The sequence below is a fragment of the Callithrix jacchus genome, chromosome 8 (genome assembly GCF_049354715.1).
Source record: "Callithrix jacchus isolate 240 chromosome 8, calJac240_pri, whole genome shotgun sequence".
Lineage (NCBI taxonomy): Eukaryota > Metazoa > Chordata > Mammalia > Primates > Cebidae > Callithrix > Callithrix jacchus.
This window is the reverse complement of record NC_133509.1, coordinates 111,569,043-111,586,492: the sequence shown is the minus strand read 5'-3', so window position 1 is coordinate 111,586,492 and position 17,450 is coordinate 111,569,043. Positions and strand designations below refer to the sequence as shown.

At 45.5% G+C, this 17,450-nt stretch overlaps 1 pseudogene; it reads right to left on the bottom strand.

Annotated features, from left to right (window-relative positions):
* Positions 1-16,264: 16,264 nt before the first annotated feature.
* LOC108593648 (cytochrome c pseudogene) lies at positions 16,265-16,731 on the bottom strand (annotated as a pseudogene).
* Positions 16,732-17,450: the final 719 nt, after the last annotated feature.

Here is a 17,450-nt window from a genome sequence, read left to right as displayed (position 1 = left end):
TGAACTGATTGTAAGTAGAGCAGCCTCAGCCTGTTTTAGTGCCAGTGGCAAGTCCAGGGTCTTTCTCAATGCTACACCATTGTCCATGTCCTCAGGATAGATGAAAGGAGGCGCAAGACCACTATTAGCAGGATTGCTTTTACGTTGTAGGATGGTGGGAGCTAAGAGTGAGTGCATTTGATCTCTTCCAAGTGACACTCTCCATAGTAGAATTCAGCCTCAGTAATTCACCCAGAACACGAGGCTTTATTTTGTTATGCATCTTTGCATGAGACCGATAACCAGAATGATGGTAGGATTTAACATGGGCTCGCCATGTGGCAGGTACCATGAACACGGTATTCTGTTCTTCACCATGTATTCACAATATGAATAGCACTGGTATTCACATTCCCATTTTACAGATAAGGAAACAAACTTATAAAAAGATACTAACAGACTTATAAAAAAGATAAAACAAACATAAAAAAGATAAGGACTTGGCTGATAAGGTCACAGAACTAGTAAGAAACATGGCAGGGATTAGAATCATCTTTTGGAAATACAGTTAGATGGTAAAAATAAGACTTAGCATTCCACAGTACAGTAGATAAGTTATAGTTAACTTATTTATTATTTATTATATTTTCAAAGTGGCTGGAAGAATTGCAATGTTTCCAACACACACAAAAAAGATGGATGTTTGAGGGGTTAGCCCAATCACTCTGATTTGAACATTACACATTGCGTACATGTATCAAAATATCACATGTACTTCCAACATTTGCACAACGATTTTGTATCAGTTTAAAAAGTTATAAAAGAATGATCTTTTGGACACCTAAGGCTCAGCACTGTTGACAGTTGGGGATAGATCATTTTCTGTTTGGGGACTGTCCTGGGCACGGCAGCATGTTTAACAACTCCATGACCCCTATCTGCTAGCTGCCAGGACGACTTTCCCTGCACCCGCCAATTGCCAAAATCAGAAACGTCTCTCATCAGACATTGCCTGGTTGAGAACCACTAACCTAGTCCTTCCCATCTCACATTTCTAAAAAGAGCACGGTTTGAGAGTGGCCTTTAGCCCCTACCTCTGGGTCACATCCCAGGCCCTGTTGTCTGGTTTCCCTTTCAGCTTCTCCCAACTCCACTGTCACCAGGCCTGTGTCAATTACTTCATTCATTCATTCACTCATTTATTCCATGACAACTTATTAAGCATCTATGTTGCACCAGGAGACAGAAATAAACCATAAAAACTCCTGCCCTCCTACAGCTTATATTCCAGTGAATATATAAACAGTTCATAATCAACTCATACACTTGACCCCCTCCCCCACAATCCATGCACTCAAGCCTGACTTAGGCAAAAGTTATAGAAAGTAACACGTTAGCGCTCATGTAACTGTGCTAACTCATTTCATTCTCACAGTAACCATTGTTATTTGCTTTTCCTTTCTTTCTTTCTTTCTTTTTTTTTTTTTTGAGACACAGTCTCACTGTCTCCCACCCTGGAGTGCAATGGCGTGATCTTAGCTCACTGCAACCTCCACCTCCTGGGTTCAAGAGATTCTCTGTCCTCAGCCTCCTGCATAGCTGGGACTACAGGCATGCGCCACCACACCTGGCTAATTTTGTATTTTTATTAGAGATGGGGTTTCACCAGGTTGACTCAGCTGGTCTCAGACTCAAATGATCTACCCACCTCAGCCTCCCGAAGTGCTGCGATTACAGGCATGAGCCACTGCGCCTGGCCCTGTTACTTGCATTTTATAGGTGACCAGTCCAAGACGCTGAGAGGTTAAACAACTTCCTGGAGGCCATGCAGCTGGGAAGCAGTGAGGTTGGGAGTTAAACCCAGACTGTTGGGCTCCAGCCCGTGCACCTGACCACTGTACTCGCCTGCCTTTCCAAACCTGTGTCTTCATTCCACAGCCCCTCCCAACTGCTTTGGATATTGGCCCGTGTCTGTCCCAGTATCATTTCAGACTCATACGGAAATCTAAACTTGCCATCTTTTCCCTCAAATAGCTGTCCACCTTATCTCTCCCCGTGGAATCATCATCCTTTCTGTCAGCCAGGCTCAAAATCTTGGTGCCAACTAGAAATCACTCCATTCCCTGCAACATCTTTGTTCCAAGGTCCTCTTGGTTTTTAAGACAATTCTCTCGTCTTCATCCCAGTGACCCAGTGAGACGAGACTATTGTATCTTCTCTTTGTAGATGAAGAAATGGAGGATGAAAGGGGTCACCCACCTTGCCCAAGATCACACAACTACTAAAGGTGAAAACTTACCCATGTCTTCTGATCACAACATTTGAAAAACGAACAAATCATTTCATGTAAAAAGTTTTCTCTCTGCACCTGCCTTAAGAGCTCCTAGAAGGAAAGGCCATGCATGAAAATGCCATGTCTGCATCTCTTACGCAGAGTCTAGCGTTTGTGTTGACTGGAAGAACCAGAACTATGAAGGCCAATCCAGACTCCGTGTCCTAAGAGTTGATGCGCTGGAAGTCCACCAGGTGGCAATGTTTCCTCCATGTAGGAGGCCATCCCAAAGCCAAAGTAGGGTGCTACTGAGAGGCTAGGTTGAAAGTGACCATTTGGATTTGAAGTGGTTTCCAATGAGACACACGCACGCCACATTTAGAATCTTGCTGGGCATTCAAACACTGATGAAATCTTGGGGATTGTTATTAGGCAGTGGTGGAGCATAGACATTTGTGTTCTAATCTAATCCTTGGCATTTCCTAACAAGATGATCCTCAGGGAGTCTCAAGCTCTCCCGGCTTTTATTTTTCTCATCTGCAAAGTGGAGATAAGAATATATGTTTGCTTTTGATCAGGTGCAGTGGCTCACGCCTGTAATCCCAGCAATTTGGGAGGTCAAGGCAAGTGGATCACTTGAGGTCAGGAGTTTAAGACTAGCCTACCCAACATGGCGAAACCCTGTCTTTACTAAAAACACACAAAAATTAGCTGGGCGTGGTGGCAACCGCCTGTAGTCCCAGCTACTCGGGAGGCCGAGGCAGGAGAATCGCTTGAACCTGGGAGGTGGAGGTTGCAGTGAGCCAAGATCATGCCACTGCACTCCAGCCTAGTGACAGAGTGAGACTTCATCTCAAAAAACAAAACAAAACAAAACAGAAAACCTCACAAAAATTAGCCGGGCATGGTGGCAGTCACCTGTAGTCCCAGCTACTTGGAAGCAGGAGAATGGCTTGAACCCAGGAGGTGGAGGCAGTAGTGAGATGAGATCACACCACTGCACTCCAGCCTGGGTGACAGAATGAGACTCCACCTCAAAAAAATAAAATAAGTTAAAAAAATGTTAAAAACTGTTTGCTTTCACTCACAGATAAAGCCATTATGAGGCTTAAGCGGAATACATATGAAACTGTAGATGGCTTTACAGATGTAGTTTACTATAATTATGGATGTTATGAAATTAACTTACCCATTAGTTCAATAATTTATTTTGTAGAAAAGCATTACCTAAAATCTTGCTATTCAGAGTGTGGTCCACAGGCCAGCAGAACTGGCATTGCCAGTTGATTATAACTATAGAATGAACTTGCTATGGACTGAATGTTTGTGCCCTGCCCCCGCCACCACCTCCAGCCAGGATTTCTATGTTGAAGCCTGAATCCCCAATGTGATAGTATTTGAAGTTGAGGCCTTTGGGAGGTGATTAGGTCATGAGGGCGGAGTCCTCAGAATGGGATTAGTTCCCTTATGAGAAGAGACATGAGAGAGATGATCTCTGTTCTCTGCCACCTGAGGATAAAGCAAGAAGGTGGCTGCCTACAAGCCAGGAAGCAGGCCCTCCCCAGATATGGAAGCTGCTGGCACCTTGATCTTGGACTTCCCAGCCTCCAGCACCATGAGAGATAAACGTCGTTTCAGCCACAGTCTGTGGTATCTGTTTAGCCTCCCAAACTGACTAAGGCAGTACCTCGCCCTAGACCTTCTGAATTGTAACACTGTGCCTTTTAACAAGATGCCGAAGTAATTTTTTGCACAGTAAAGTCTGATATTAGCTAGAAAATTAGTTTTAGTGGATTAATACAATAGCAAAAAAAAAGGAAAAACAAGTTCTGGAGTTGCTTGGGAGTTAATACTGATTTCGTTCAGTTTGGTGTCCTCTGTAATATGAGAAGTGGCTGCTATGATCCGCCTGAATCTTGTTAAGCAAATAGTTTGCAAACCTCAAAAAATGCATCTGTATCCAAGTTAGGCCTTAGAGCAGGTGACTTGAAGTTGAGACAAAACATTCCCATATTTCAAGCTGTCAGGATAGGCTAGGTTATGCTGCAGTAACAACCACCCGGGCATTTCAGAGGCTTAAAAAGCTCCAGATGTTTGTGCACCACAGGTGGGCAGGGAGATTCTGCTCAGTCCCTCAGGGGTCCAGACAGGTAGAGCAGCCACCACCCCAAATGCTGCAGCAAAGAGAGCTCTGGGGGGGCTTGGGGATGTCTTGCACTGAGAATTAAAGTTCAGCTCGGATTTAACATACGGCACTTCTCCCACAACCCACTGGTCAGAACTAGTCCCTTGACCCCCTGTCTGCCCACAGCAGGGCAGGAAGCACAATCTTTTTTTTTTTTTTTTTTGAGACGGAGTTTCGCTCTTGCTACCCAGGCTGGAGTGCAATGGCGCAATCTCGGCTCACCGCAACCTCCGCCTCCTGGATTCAGGCAATTCTCCCGCCTCAGCCTCCTGAGTAGCTGGGATTACAGGCACGCACCACCGTGCCCAGCTAATTTTTTGTATTTTTAGTAGAGACGGGGTTTCACCATGTTGACCAGGATGGTCTTGATCTCTTGACCTCGTGATCCACCAGCCTCGGCCTCCCAAAGTGCTGGGATTACAGGCGTGAACCACAGTGCCCGGCCCAGGAAGCACAATCTTATCCTGTGCTTAGAAGGTAAAGAGCTAGACTATTCAGTAAACAGCACTAATAACTACCACAAAGGTCACCCCTGAGTTGGAGCAGCAGCTCCCAGGACTGGGTGTGCAGAACAATTGATAGGAGGCGAGCTTGTAAAATGTACAATTCCAGAGTCGCGACCCAGGGACTCCGAATCAGAATCAAGGACTCAAGTGCACCAGGTGGCTCTGATGCACTCTCCGCAGACCAGGCTTTGGAAGCCCCTGGCTTGGAGTCCTCCTATCCTGTGACCCCATCTTGAAGTTTCCTAGCTCTGCCATAACTAATGACCCCAAACTTAGTGCCTTCCAACAGCAGGTATGTCTTCTCTCCCAGCTTCTGGTGGCTGCCGGAGCCTCGGCGCGCCTTGCCTTGTAGCTGTACAACTCCAGTTTCTGCCTGTCTTCACCTGGCCGTCTGCTCTGTGTATCTGTGGCTGTTCTTTTTCTGTGTGTTATAAGGGGCACTTGTCACTGGATTTAGGGCCCACCTGGGTAATCCAGGATGCTCTCGTTTTACGATCCTTAATTACATCTGCGAAGATCCTTTTTACAGATAAGGTCACATGGGGGGAACATATATCTTGGGGGGCATCATTCAATCCACGACAAGCTCTCAGTCACAAGGAACCAGTCTTTGCCCCTTCTCTCTGGACAGCAAAGAGCGGGCTTTGAGAGTCTCCCACCACAAGGGGTCAGGCAAGCCTCACGTTTCGTTCCTGCGGCTGGGGCCCTCGGCCCCTCGGAGTTCTTTCGGTGCTGGAAAATGCTCCATGCTCCGCTGGCGAGGTAGGTCAGGGTGAGCTGCCAGCAGCCGATTTTCTTCTCATCTTCCCACAAGAAACAGAGAGATTGCTTGCTAAGAGAGCACCTCCATTTGTACAGCACGCTCAAAATCACTGCAGGAACTCACCTGATGTTTCTGCAGCCTCAGACCCATCCAGGGCCTGCGTGCTGATGGCCTCCCCTGCCCCAGCTGCGAGGACCGTGCTCTTGAAAGGCCCCAAGGTTGGAGAATTCCAGGTGGACCGTCGTAAGACATTAGGAGGAAAATAGGTGTGGGCATTCAGGTAATCAGACGAACGCTTATTTTCATATTCTCTAAAAGATGGTAGTAATGACCGCACATTAAATAGAACACTTCAATGTCATTTGACACATCTTGAATAATAATAATGGCTCCTTAACAATTATTTTCCATTTAAGTAATTCCTATGCTCTTCAGAAACATTTCAGCGCATTCAGTGAGAGTTTAGACATGGATCTTGCTTGGTTTTTGAGATTAAGCCTAGGAAGGGGCACCGTGTTTTCTGTGTGTGCTTTGCCATTCAGGACCAAAGTGCTTGAAATTTGACATCAAGGCGTCCCCATGTCACCATCCCTAGGCCATCACCTGGCACACCTGCAGTTTCTCTGTGGGTGAGAGGCACGTGGAAGTGCATCGAAGGTACTCGAGTTTTTCTGGAGCATGTTCTCAACAGAAGGGTGGGCTCACTAAGAGCTTGGACCATAAGACCCTGGCCTTCCAGTTGCACTGGCCACAGTGCTGCAAGCTGTCAGCAGCGTAGCCACCTCCTCAGAGAGCCCGGCCCCAGCAGCCACAGCCTGCCTCTCCTTTCCTTTGCACTCACTGTGAGGTCCCTCTGTGGCTAGATGGTGCTTTCAGCGTTTCCTTGCTTTCACATTTGCCATTTTCCCTCCTGGAATGTTCCCTGGGGAACAGTGTCTTTTTTTTTTTTTTCTTTTGAGATAGAGTCTCGCTCTGTCACTCAGGCTGGAGTGCAGTGGTGTGATCTCAGCTCACTCCAGTCTCCGCCTCCAGGGTTCACGTGATTCTCCTGCCTCAGCCTCCCGAGTAGCTGGGATTACAGGCGCCCACCACCACACCTAGCTAATTTTTGTATTTTTAGTAGAGACGGGGTTTCATTATATTGGCCAGGCTGGTCTTGAACTCCTGACCTTGTGATCTGCCCGCCTCAGCCTCCCAAAGTGCTGGGATTACAGGTGTGAGCCACCACCCCCAGCCTGGGACAGTGCCTTTTTTATGCAACTCTCTGAGGGTGAGGCCCTGCCCATCCTCCTCTCTGCAGCTTCCCTGGTGCCCTGCCATGTCTAGCACTGAGTAGGTCTTCGATAAATGTTCTTAGGAAAAATGAGCGTCAGCCTGGTGGTGCCTGGAGCTGACCTTTAGCTGACCTGCTTCTGTTCATGCAGAAATATTTCCCTCTGGGAAAAGAAACTCTTCTGCTTATTACCGTTAAAGTTTCTTTTTGATCTGGGGACATTTTGGGGGTTTCAACATGCAGATGTGGATTATAATAGCCAAGAGGGGAACTTCATGTGAAATATCAACCTTCTGTCTTCAAGGCTTGGAGCTGTTTCCGCAGAGAAGGCCCAAGGCAGGCCCAGGTTCCACCCGCACCTTCCCTTGTCTGCTTGTGCTGGCTAGTGAGGGCTCTCCACTGGCTGGGGGACCCTTGTCTCTGTCCCGCCAACAAGAAGTGGCACAATTTCTGGCAGAGTCCTGAACTCTGGGTTGCAATGGCCATCTTCAAGCTGTGTCACTGTGAGCAGGTCACCTGGGCTCTTTGGGCCTGGCTTTCCTCACTCATTTCATTTAATCAACACGTTTATTGAGTGCCTGTTATGTGCCTGGCAGGCCACTAGGAACTGGGGCTGGAATAGTGAGCAGTGAAGACAGTCCTGCCTTCATGGAGCCCTCAGTGTGGTCAGGAAGAAAAACCTTCCCAACAGCCGGTGTACAAGTCTAAAGATGCAACTGTGACGGCTCTGAGGAGAAGTTACAAATGGCATCTGAGATCCTGGGACAGGAATAGTTGAGCTAATGAGGGTAGAGAGCCCTGTCAGGGAAGGCTGCCGGAGCCGGAATCCGATGGCAGGGAAGAGCCACCCACATACGGGAAACCACACAGGAAACTCACCGGCTCAGGCGGTATGTTGGGCGTGACTGTGGCAAAGGGACACCGGTGGGGAGCACCAGAAGCCAGAGAGGAGGGCTGGAGCAGGCGAGGAGGAGCTTGTGGGCCACGTTAGGGGGATTAGGCTTTATTCTGAAAGCTGTGGAAAGCCATTGATGGTCAGATGTCTGTGAGTGCAGGAGTGGGAGGCACATAGCTGACACATGGCCAGATTTGCATTTTGAGAAAGCACCACACTGGGGAATGGATTGAAGATGAACCGGGCAGCAGGAGGCCAGACAAGAGGCTGGTGCCATCATTTAGATGGGAGACAGTGGTCATGGAGAGTCAGGCCTCTAATCTTTATTGAGCATCTGCTACGTGCCAGGCACATTTTTTGTGAACAGGATAAGTGAAGATCCCTGCCCTCATAGAGTTTACATTTTAGTGAGAAGGGAGACAGACAGTACGCATAATAAATAAATAAATATGTTGCAAAATATTATGTGCAATGGAAAAATAAAAAAATTGAACACGCTAAGCAAGATGGGGAATGGAGATGGCTGATGGCAGAGATCCTTAGGATATAAAAATGGCAGTGCTCTATGATGAAGGATCAGATTGGGGGGATTAAGTGAGAGACAGGTGTCAAGGTCAACTCTTAGGTTTTTGGTTTAGGCAACTGAGAAATGGTTTAAAAAGAATTGGCCGGGCATGGTGGCTCATGCCTGTAATTCCCAGCACTTTGGGAAGTCAAGGTGGGCGGATCGCCTGAGGTCAAGAGTTCCAGACCAGCCTGGCCAACATGGCAAAACCCCATCTCTACTAAAAATACAAAATCAATTAGCAAGGCATGGTGGCGGGTGCCTGTAATCCCAGCTACTCGGGAGGCTGAGGCACGAGAATCACTTGAACCTGGGAGGCAGAGGTTGCAGTGAGCTGAGATCGAGCCACTACACTCCAGCCTGGGCAACAAGAGTGAAACTGTCTCAAAAACAGCGACAACAAAAAAGAGTATAATAGACCAAACATTGCTCTTCCTTCTGATTCTGTAGTCCCATGGGCTGTGAGACAGTGACCCCATCACCTCAGCTGCTGCAGGTGGGCCTGTGTTCTTATCCACAACCCCAGAGGACTTTCTGCTCTGGAGGCCCCTGTCCTGGACTTGCCACATAAGGATGCAGGTGCCATTGTTCTCTTCGTGTGGCAGGTCCACTCTGTGGTCCACTGGGGTTCCCGCTGTATCTCCATCAAATCCTCTCTGCGGTTGGTCGCATTTGCCCCGGGAGTGTACTTATTGATTAGGGCTCAGTTAACCTTCAGTATTGGTGCTACTCACTGCTGCCAGCTTCCTCCATGTAGCTCAGCCCTTACCACATCCTCCAGCCTCCTGGCTGCCATCTGTTTCTTGAAACAACTCCACCTTGACCCTCCTAGCTGGCACCTGGGGAATAAGATGCTGCAAGGTAGGTTTCTTGAGTTCAGCTGGGAGCAGGGAGCAGGAGCTTTAATAGCTGAACTCCAAGATCTGCCTGTTTCCAGGGTCCTGGGCCACTTGGTGGGACTTCCCTTAGCTTGCGATTTCCAGTAGAGTTCCAGTGATGAGAGACAGGGTTGGCTGACCCTCGGACTTGAGTCTGAGTAGTCCCTGCTGTCCCCTCACTACAGAAAGGCTGAGGCTTCCTGTCAGGCTCCACCTTGGCAAATGCCTGGCGTGGACAAAGAGAGATGACAGAATACGACCATGATTAACATGTATTAAATGCCTCCTACGTAATGAAGAGCTTTCCATGGATTACTTCATTTAAACCTCAGAGCGACTCTGTGAGGTAAGTACTATTGGCATCATCTTTCTCATTTTAGAGGTGATGTAATCAGACTGGTATAAGCTGCCCAAGGTCACAGAGCTAGCAAAGTACAGAGCTGGATTCACACCTGAGCCAGCTCTGCCCTGAACCACTGTGCTCCAGCCACGGATGGCTCAGCCTGGAGCTTACCCGATAGCGGATCCCAGTGTTTGGACTCAGTCCTGACTTTGCATTGCTTCATGCAGCACTTGGAGCAAGTCCATCTGTTCATTCATTGATTCACCAAATATTGATCAAGGGCCTTCTACGCAAGGGCTGGGGGCAGTGAAGTGATGTCATCTTGGCAGAGCTCCCGGTCTGGCTACTGAGACAGACACATAAGCACATCGTCAGGGTTGTAGAGGGGCACGTGCTTCATGGGGCAGGAGAGGAGAAGGTGACAGTGCTTGTCTGGTATAGGAGTGGGAGGTCTGGGAAGAAGACACGGGCTTTGTAGAGGAGAGAGGCATTTTCCAAGGCTTTCCAGGCAGACAGTACTGGGAACATGGAGGCATGAAGTCAGGAGCGTGCCGATAGTGTTTGAGGGACTTCAGGCTGGCTCTGGAATTACAGCAGAATTTCACAAAGTGTGGACCTTGGGCTACCTACATTAGAACCATCTGGGGTGTGGGAACGTTGCAGGCTCCACCCCAGACCCACTGAATGAGAATCTCTAGCTGTTGGGGCCCAGAAATCTGCATTTCTCAGTTCCCTCAGGGGATGCTAATATGTGAGGAAGTTTGGAGCACGCAAGGAGAAGCAGGACAGCAGCCAGTTCTGGGTTCATAACAGAGTCGGCAAGCTTTTCCTGGACAGGACCAGACGGTAAAGATCTTAGGCTTTGTGTGCCAAGGGGAAAATTGAGGACACATGTAGGTACTTATATAACCATGCAAAACACAACCACGTAAAAACAGGTGCGGGGCTGGACTTGGCCCACTTTCATTTAACCTTAGCCTGCCTGCTGCTCATGGTTCAGAAAGTTAACCATTTTGACTAGTGTGGGTGCAAGTGAAGACAGGAAGATAAATGTCACACCCAGGGGAGTATCAGAAAGGTCTCAAGGGCCACGGAGCCCTAAGAGGGGCAGAGAAGTCTGAGAAATATGTCAGTGGAGGGAAGGATGGTGCTGGCCAAGAGCTTGGCAGGAAGGGTGAGGGCAGAGGAAGGAGGCAGTAACTTTTGGCTTGAACACTTGAATGGGTGGGAATATCACTAGCTTACTGCAGTAGCCTAGGTAGTGATTTACGAATGAGCTATGTGACAACCCATGTATAAACATGGTCAAGTGCTGAGCAGAGGCCCCATGGTTGAGAACTGGAAGGAAGTCATTGTATTTGGCCCTGTGAAGGTAATTAATGACCTTTGCGGAAATAGTTTCTGGAAAGAAGTGAGAGCCAGATGTCAGTGGGTTCAAGAGGAATGGGAAGAGAGGAAATAGATCAGATCAACCCAGTGGGTCTGCCAAGTGGGAGACCACTGGCCTGGTGAGTGCAGCTCCCATTTCCTTTGGCAGTTAGTCATATGAGCCAACAGGAACCACGTGATGTTGTCAGTGCTCTATTAAAGGCAGCTGCAAAGATGTCCAATGAGATAAATTACAGAACTCTGGATACTATTTTAAAATGTCACTGACTGGAATCCTGAGCTTCCTGGCAACCGTGGTGAAAAGGAAAACATGTTGTTTCTATTGTCCAATATGTTATTCCTCAACTTCTGTCATTCTTGAACAGCTGTCACATTTTTGCCTTTCCTGTGGTTCTAGCAAAGTTGTGACTTACTTGACATTTTTTCAAATCAATGCAATTATTTCATTTAATTACAAAATCTTAAACACTTGATATTTTTGTAAATGGGAAATCACCATCACTAACCACAAATGGAGAATAACAACACAGATAAGTACATATCATTAAAATTAAGAATTCTCATCTGGGCCGGGCGCGGTGGCTCAAGCCTGTAATCCCAGTGCTTTGGGAGGCCGAGGTGGGTGGATCATGAGGTCAACAGATCAAGACCATCCTGGTCAACATGGTGAAACCCCATCTCTACTAAAAATTACAAAAAATTAGCTGGGCATGGTGGCGCGTGCCTGTAATCCCAGCTACTCAGGAGGCTGAGGCAGGAGAATTGCCTGAACCCAGGGGGCGGAGGTTGCGGTGAGCCGAGATCGTGCCATTGCACTCCAGCCTGGGTAACAGAGTGAAACTCCATCTCAAAAAAAAAAAAAAAAAAAAAAAGAATTATCATCTGTTAATATCACTAAAATAATCCAAAATTAGACTTACAATATGCCAGTTACATCATGGGATAATAAAATAATGCATATAAGGTCAATTGAAGACCATCTTACTTCCGGGCATAAAATTCAAGGAAACATTTACAGCAAAAGGCACAGAGATTCTAATCAAATGAACGTTTCTTATGAACCCCTGTAAAAGTTAAGGGCATAACATTAAATCTTGACACTGAATACTTTTCTGTGGGCAGCTAAGAGAACAGCAGACAATATGTTGTTTCTGATGATCTAACCCAGCAGTCTGCAAGCTTTTTCTGTTAAAGGGCCAGATATTAAGTAATTTATTCTTTGCAGGTTGCAACAACTCTATTCTGGTCTGGTCTACAGTCTTCGTTGCAGCAGCTCTATTCTGACTTTATACCAGGAAAGCAGCCTTAGGCAATCTGTAAACAAATAGTACATCTGTGTTTCTTTCTTCTTCTTCTTCTTCTTTTTTTTTTTTTGAGAGGGAGTTTCTCTCTTGTTACCCAGGCTGGAGTGCAATGTCGTGATCTCGGCTCACCGCAACCTCCGCCTCCTGGGTTCAGGCAATTCTCCTGCCTCAGCCTCCTGAGTAGCTGGGATTACAGGCACGCACCACCATGCCCAGCTAATTTTTTTTGTATTTTTAGTAGAGATGGTGTTTCACCATGTTGACCAGGATGGTCTCCAACTCTTGACCTCGTGATCCACCCATCTCGGCCTCCCAAAGGCTGGGATTACAGGCTTGAGCCAGCGCGCCCGGCCCTCTTTTTTCTTTTGAGATGCAGTCTTACTCTTGTCATATAGGCTAGAATGCAGTGGTGAGATCTTGGCTCACTGCAACCTCCGCCTCCCGGGTTCAAATGATTCTTCTGCCTCAGCCTCCTGAGTAGCTGGGATTATAGGCGCCTACCACCATGCCCGGCTAACTTAATTTTTATATTTTAGTAGAGATGGGGTTTCACCATGTTGGCCAGGTTGGTCTCAAACTCCTGACCTCAGATGATCTGCCCATCTCTGCCTCCCAAAGTGCTGGGACTACAGGCATGAGCCATTGTGTCGGGCCTGTGTTTCAATAAAACTTAATTTATGGATGATGACATTTGAATTTCATATAATTTTCACAGTGTAAAATATTATTCTTTTTTTGATATTTTCAACCATTTAATAATGTAAAAACCAGCGTTGGCTTGTGGATTGTGCAAAAACAGGTAGTGGGCTGCCTGTGGCCCCTGGGCCAGATTTTCCTGAATCCTCAGTCAGGGCTCAGAGAAGCTAGTGGAATGGAGAATGGGTGTGTGCTCAACACCGGTCTCCTCTCTCTGCCCCCAGTGCTGAAAGGCTTCTACAGGGTGGCGGCAAGGTCATATAAGCGAGTGGCAGCGGAGTTAGGACTAGAACTCAGAATTTTCTTTTTTGGATTCTGTGCTCTTCCTGCTGCTGTCTCCCAGGTGGAGGAAGCGTTTACTCTGTGCCTGGCTGATTTGGATAGAACCTCAATGAATCTCTTTGTAAATAGAATTTCACTTTGTAAACAGAACCTCATGGAATCTCTTTGTAAATAGACCCCACTTGGCATCCTTTGTGTGGCTTACTGTGATCCCATTTTGCAGATAAACAAACAGGTTTAAAGAGGTTTGGAATTGAAAAACTGCTAAGTCATGGAACCAGAATTTATACCCGGGTCTGTCTGATTGCAGAGACTCACTGTTTGCATTAGAATTGTGTAGTCCCTTTCTATTTCTTTGCAACTTGGTCACGTTGGAAAAACGACTGTTAAAGAATCACCTTGGCCATACAGGGTGGCTCATGTCTGTAATCTCAGCACCTTAAGAAGCTGAGGCAGGAAGATTGCTTGAGCCCAGGAGATTAAGACCAGCCTGGGAAACATAGCGAGACCCCTGTCTCTCTTCACACATACACACATACAATTAGCTGGGCGTGGTGGCATGCACCTGTGGTCCCAACTACTCAGGAGGCTGAGGTGGGAGGCTCGCTCAGGCCCAGACTGCCCCTCTGCACTCCAGTCTGGGTGACAGAACAAGACCCTGTCCCTCAAAAAAAAAAAAAGAATTGCCTTGACTTTGATAATGACTCTTGCCAGTCTTCTTTCTCTCACCCACCCAAGCTCATCCCCCACAGAAAGACTGCTCTTTAATTATAAGTGAGTGGCTTGTGGGGGACAAAAGCATGGCCCCCACTTTTAAGGAGGAAGTGGGCTCTGTGAAAGTGGGGAGAGGACAGGGGACACACAAGGGAAAAAAGGCCCTGCTTCCCCCTACCCCCAGATTCCTTTTTTAAAAAATGGTTTTATTGAGGTATAATTGACATAAAAAAGACACGTTTAAAATGTACAATTTGACAAGTTTTGACATATTTAAACACCCATGGAACCACCACTACAATCTAGGTAATTAACATATGGATTGTTACCCCCTGATACTGCTTCGTAATCATTCCTTCTCACCTGCTTCCTTCCTCACTCCATCTCCTGGCAACTGTTCATCTGCTTTTCATCACTAAAGACTAGTTTGCATTTTCCAGAATTTTTTAATAATTGAGCTCATACAGCACATATTCTGTTTTGTCTTATTCTTTCATCCAGCATAAGTATTTTGTGATTCATCTTAGTGTGCATCAATAACCAATTCCTTTTCATTGCTGTGTAGTATTCCACTATATGGATATACCAAATGTTTATCCATTCACCTGTTGATGACATTTGAGGTTTTTGCAGTTTTTGGTTATTACAAATAAAACATCTATGAACATTCATATATAAGTTTTTGTATTAACATGTTTTTATTTCTCCCCACCCCTCCCCATGTTTTTATTTCTTTTGTTCAAATATCTAGGAGTAGAATGGCAGGATCATATATTAAGTGTTTTTTTTTTGTTTTTTATTTTAGAAATTGCCAAACTGTTTTTCAAACTGGTTCTGCCATTATATATGCCCATCAGTGTGTGAGAGTTTGCTTGTTCCAAATTTTTTTATTTTATTTTATTTTTTGAGTCTCACTCTGTTACCCAGGCTGGATTATAGTGGCCTGATCTGGGCTCACTGAACCTCCACCTCCTGGGTTTAAGTAAATCTCCTGCCTCAGCCTCCTGAGTTGCTGGGACTACAGACACCTGCCACCATGCTCAGCTAATTTTTGTATTTTTAGTAGAGACAGGGTTTCACCATATTGGCCAGGCTGGTCTCAAACTCCAGACCTTGTGATCTGCCTGCCTCAGCCTCCCAAAGTGCTGGGATTACAGGCGTAAGCCACTGTGCCCAGCCTTGTTCCACATTCTTGCCAACATTTGATGTGGTCAGCCCTTCAAATTTAGATATCCTGATGCATATGTGACTTTAACTTGCATCTTCTGATGACTGATAACCTTAAGCATCTTTTCATGTGTTTATTTGCCATTTGTATATCTTCTTTGCTAAAATATCTGTTCAAGTCTTTTGCCCATTTAAAAAATTGTGTTCTTTGTATAGAGTTTTGAAAGGTCTTTGTTCTAGATATGTATCCTTTTTTTTTTTAAATCTGTGGTTTTCTTTTAAATTGTCTTAAGTCTTATGATCACACACAATTTTAAAATTTGTGCATATATATCTCCTCTACTTTAATCCTTTTAAGTCGGCAAAACCACCATTCTCAATCACAGATACACAGTAGCTCCATGGTTTCATGTTTCTGAATGGCTGTTTAAAGATAATCCTAACTTACAACTCAGTTTGACTTAGATTATAAAGAATTCAAGAGTGAAGCTTAACTTGCTACATTTTAAAAGCATGTGACCTTATAACATATGAAGTGTTAAAAAAACTTTGATATTACACATAAAGCACACTAAAATGCCTTTCAATAAGCAAAAGGAACCATTTTTAAAACAGGAAATTCTAATTAGATTGGCATCGTTAAGGCCAAAAATATAAAGTAGATATTGTTACTTATTTAGCTTCAACCCTTGCCTTTAAGAGGCAAAGGAACACAAAACACAGGGCAATCTTGCTTGGTTCTGAGACAGTGAAGGAGTTTCTCCAGTATTTAAATATGTTCACATAACCAGTTACATGAATCTAAATATAAAACCATGTGCAGTAAGTTTTCAGATGGCACTCGCCCTCGTTGTGAAACCTGGACATTACTAGCGAAGTCTAATCACATCTTTAGAAGGGGTAAACAGTGATAGCGTTTACTGAATTGGAATTACTATTAACATTCAAAAAACTGAACATATCCATTTAATCACAAGCCAGTCTTAGTTCTACATCAGGACTGCCCACCTAAATATTCTGTACGTCATTCATGATCTAAATTCTGGTTATGAGATTTATTAAAGTATGGTACACATAAAAAAGTCATGAGACATTTCTGTTTTGTAATAAATAAGGCAGTGGCCAATTACTATTCATTAGTAGCTTTTTTGAGATAAGCTATTAAGTCTGCCCTTTCTGCCTTCTTCTTAATGCCAGCAAAGATCATTTTTGTTCCGGGGATGTACTTCTTGGGATTCTCCAAATACTCCATCAGGGTATCCTCTCCCCAGGTGATGCCTTTGTCCTTATTGGCATCTGTGTAAGAGAATCCAATAGCCTGACCTGTCCTCTGCCCAAAGAGAGCATGGAGATTAGCCCCAGTCTTGTGCTTGCCTCTGTTTTCCATGGTGTGCCACTGGGCACACTTCTGAGCAAAAATCTTGTCTTTCTCAACATCACCCATATTTAATTCTCTTTTTCGTCATTGGCACAATGAAGGTTCCCACTCCTAAGCTGGACGTCCCACTCTCTAGATCCATATCCTTGATCAGATACATGATCACAAATATTTTTTCCCAGTATGTGCCTTTTCACTTTCTTAAAAGACTTTCAGGCCGGGCGAGGTGGCTCATGCCTGTAATCCCAGCACTTTGGGAGGCTGAGGCTGGCGGATCATGAGGTCAGCAGTTTGAGATCAGCTTGACTAATATGGTGAAACCCTGTCTCTACTAAAAATACAAAAATTAGCTGGGCGTGGTGGCACATACCTGTAATCCCAGCTACTCAGGAGGCTGAAGCAGGAGAATCGCTTGAACCCGGGAGGCAGAGATTGCAGTGAGCAGAGATGGTGCCACTTCACTCCAGCCTGGGCGACAGAGCGAGACTCTGTCTCAAAAAAAACAAAAAACAAAAGACTTTCAAAGACCAGAAATTTTAAACTTTGACGAATTCCAACATCATATTTTATGGATTATGCTTTTAATGTCTTGTCTAAAAAATCTTTGCTGAACCCAAGATCACAAAAGTTGTTGACTTATGCATTCTTTTGAGGTTTTAGAGATTTAGATTTAACATTTCATTCTACGATTCATTTTGAGTTTGTTTTTGTATATGGTGTAAGGTATAGGTCAAAATTCAACTTTTTCCATATGGATATTTAGTTATTCCAGCAGCATTTATTGAAAAGACTGGGCCAGGCGCGGTGGCTCACACCTGTAATCCCAGCACTTTGGGAGGCCGAGGTGGGTGGATCATGAGG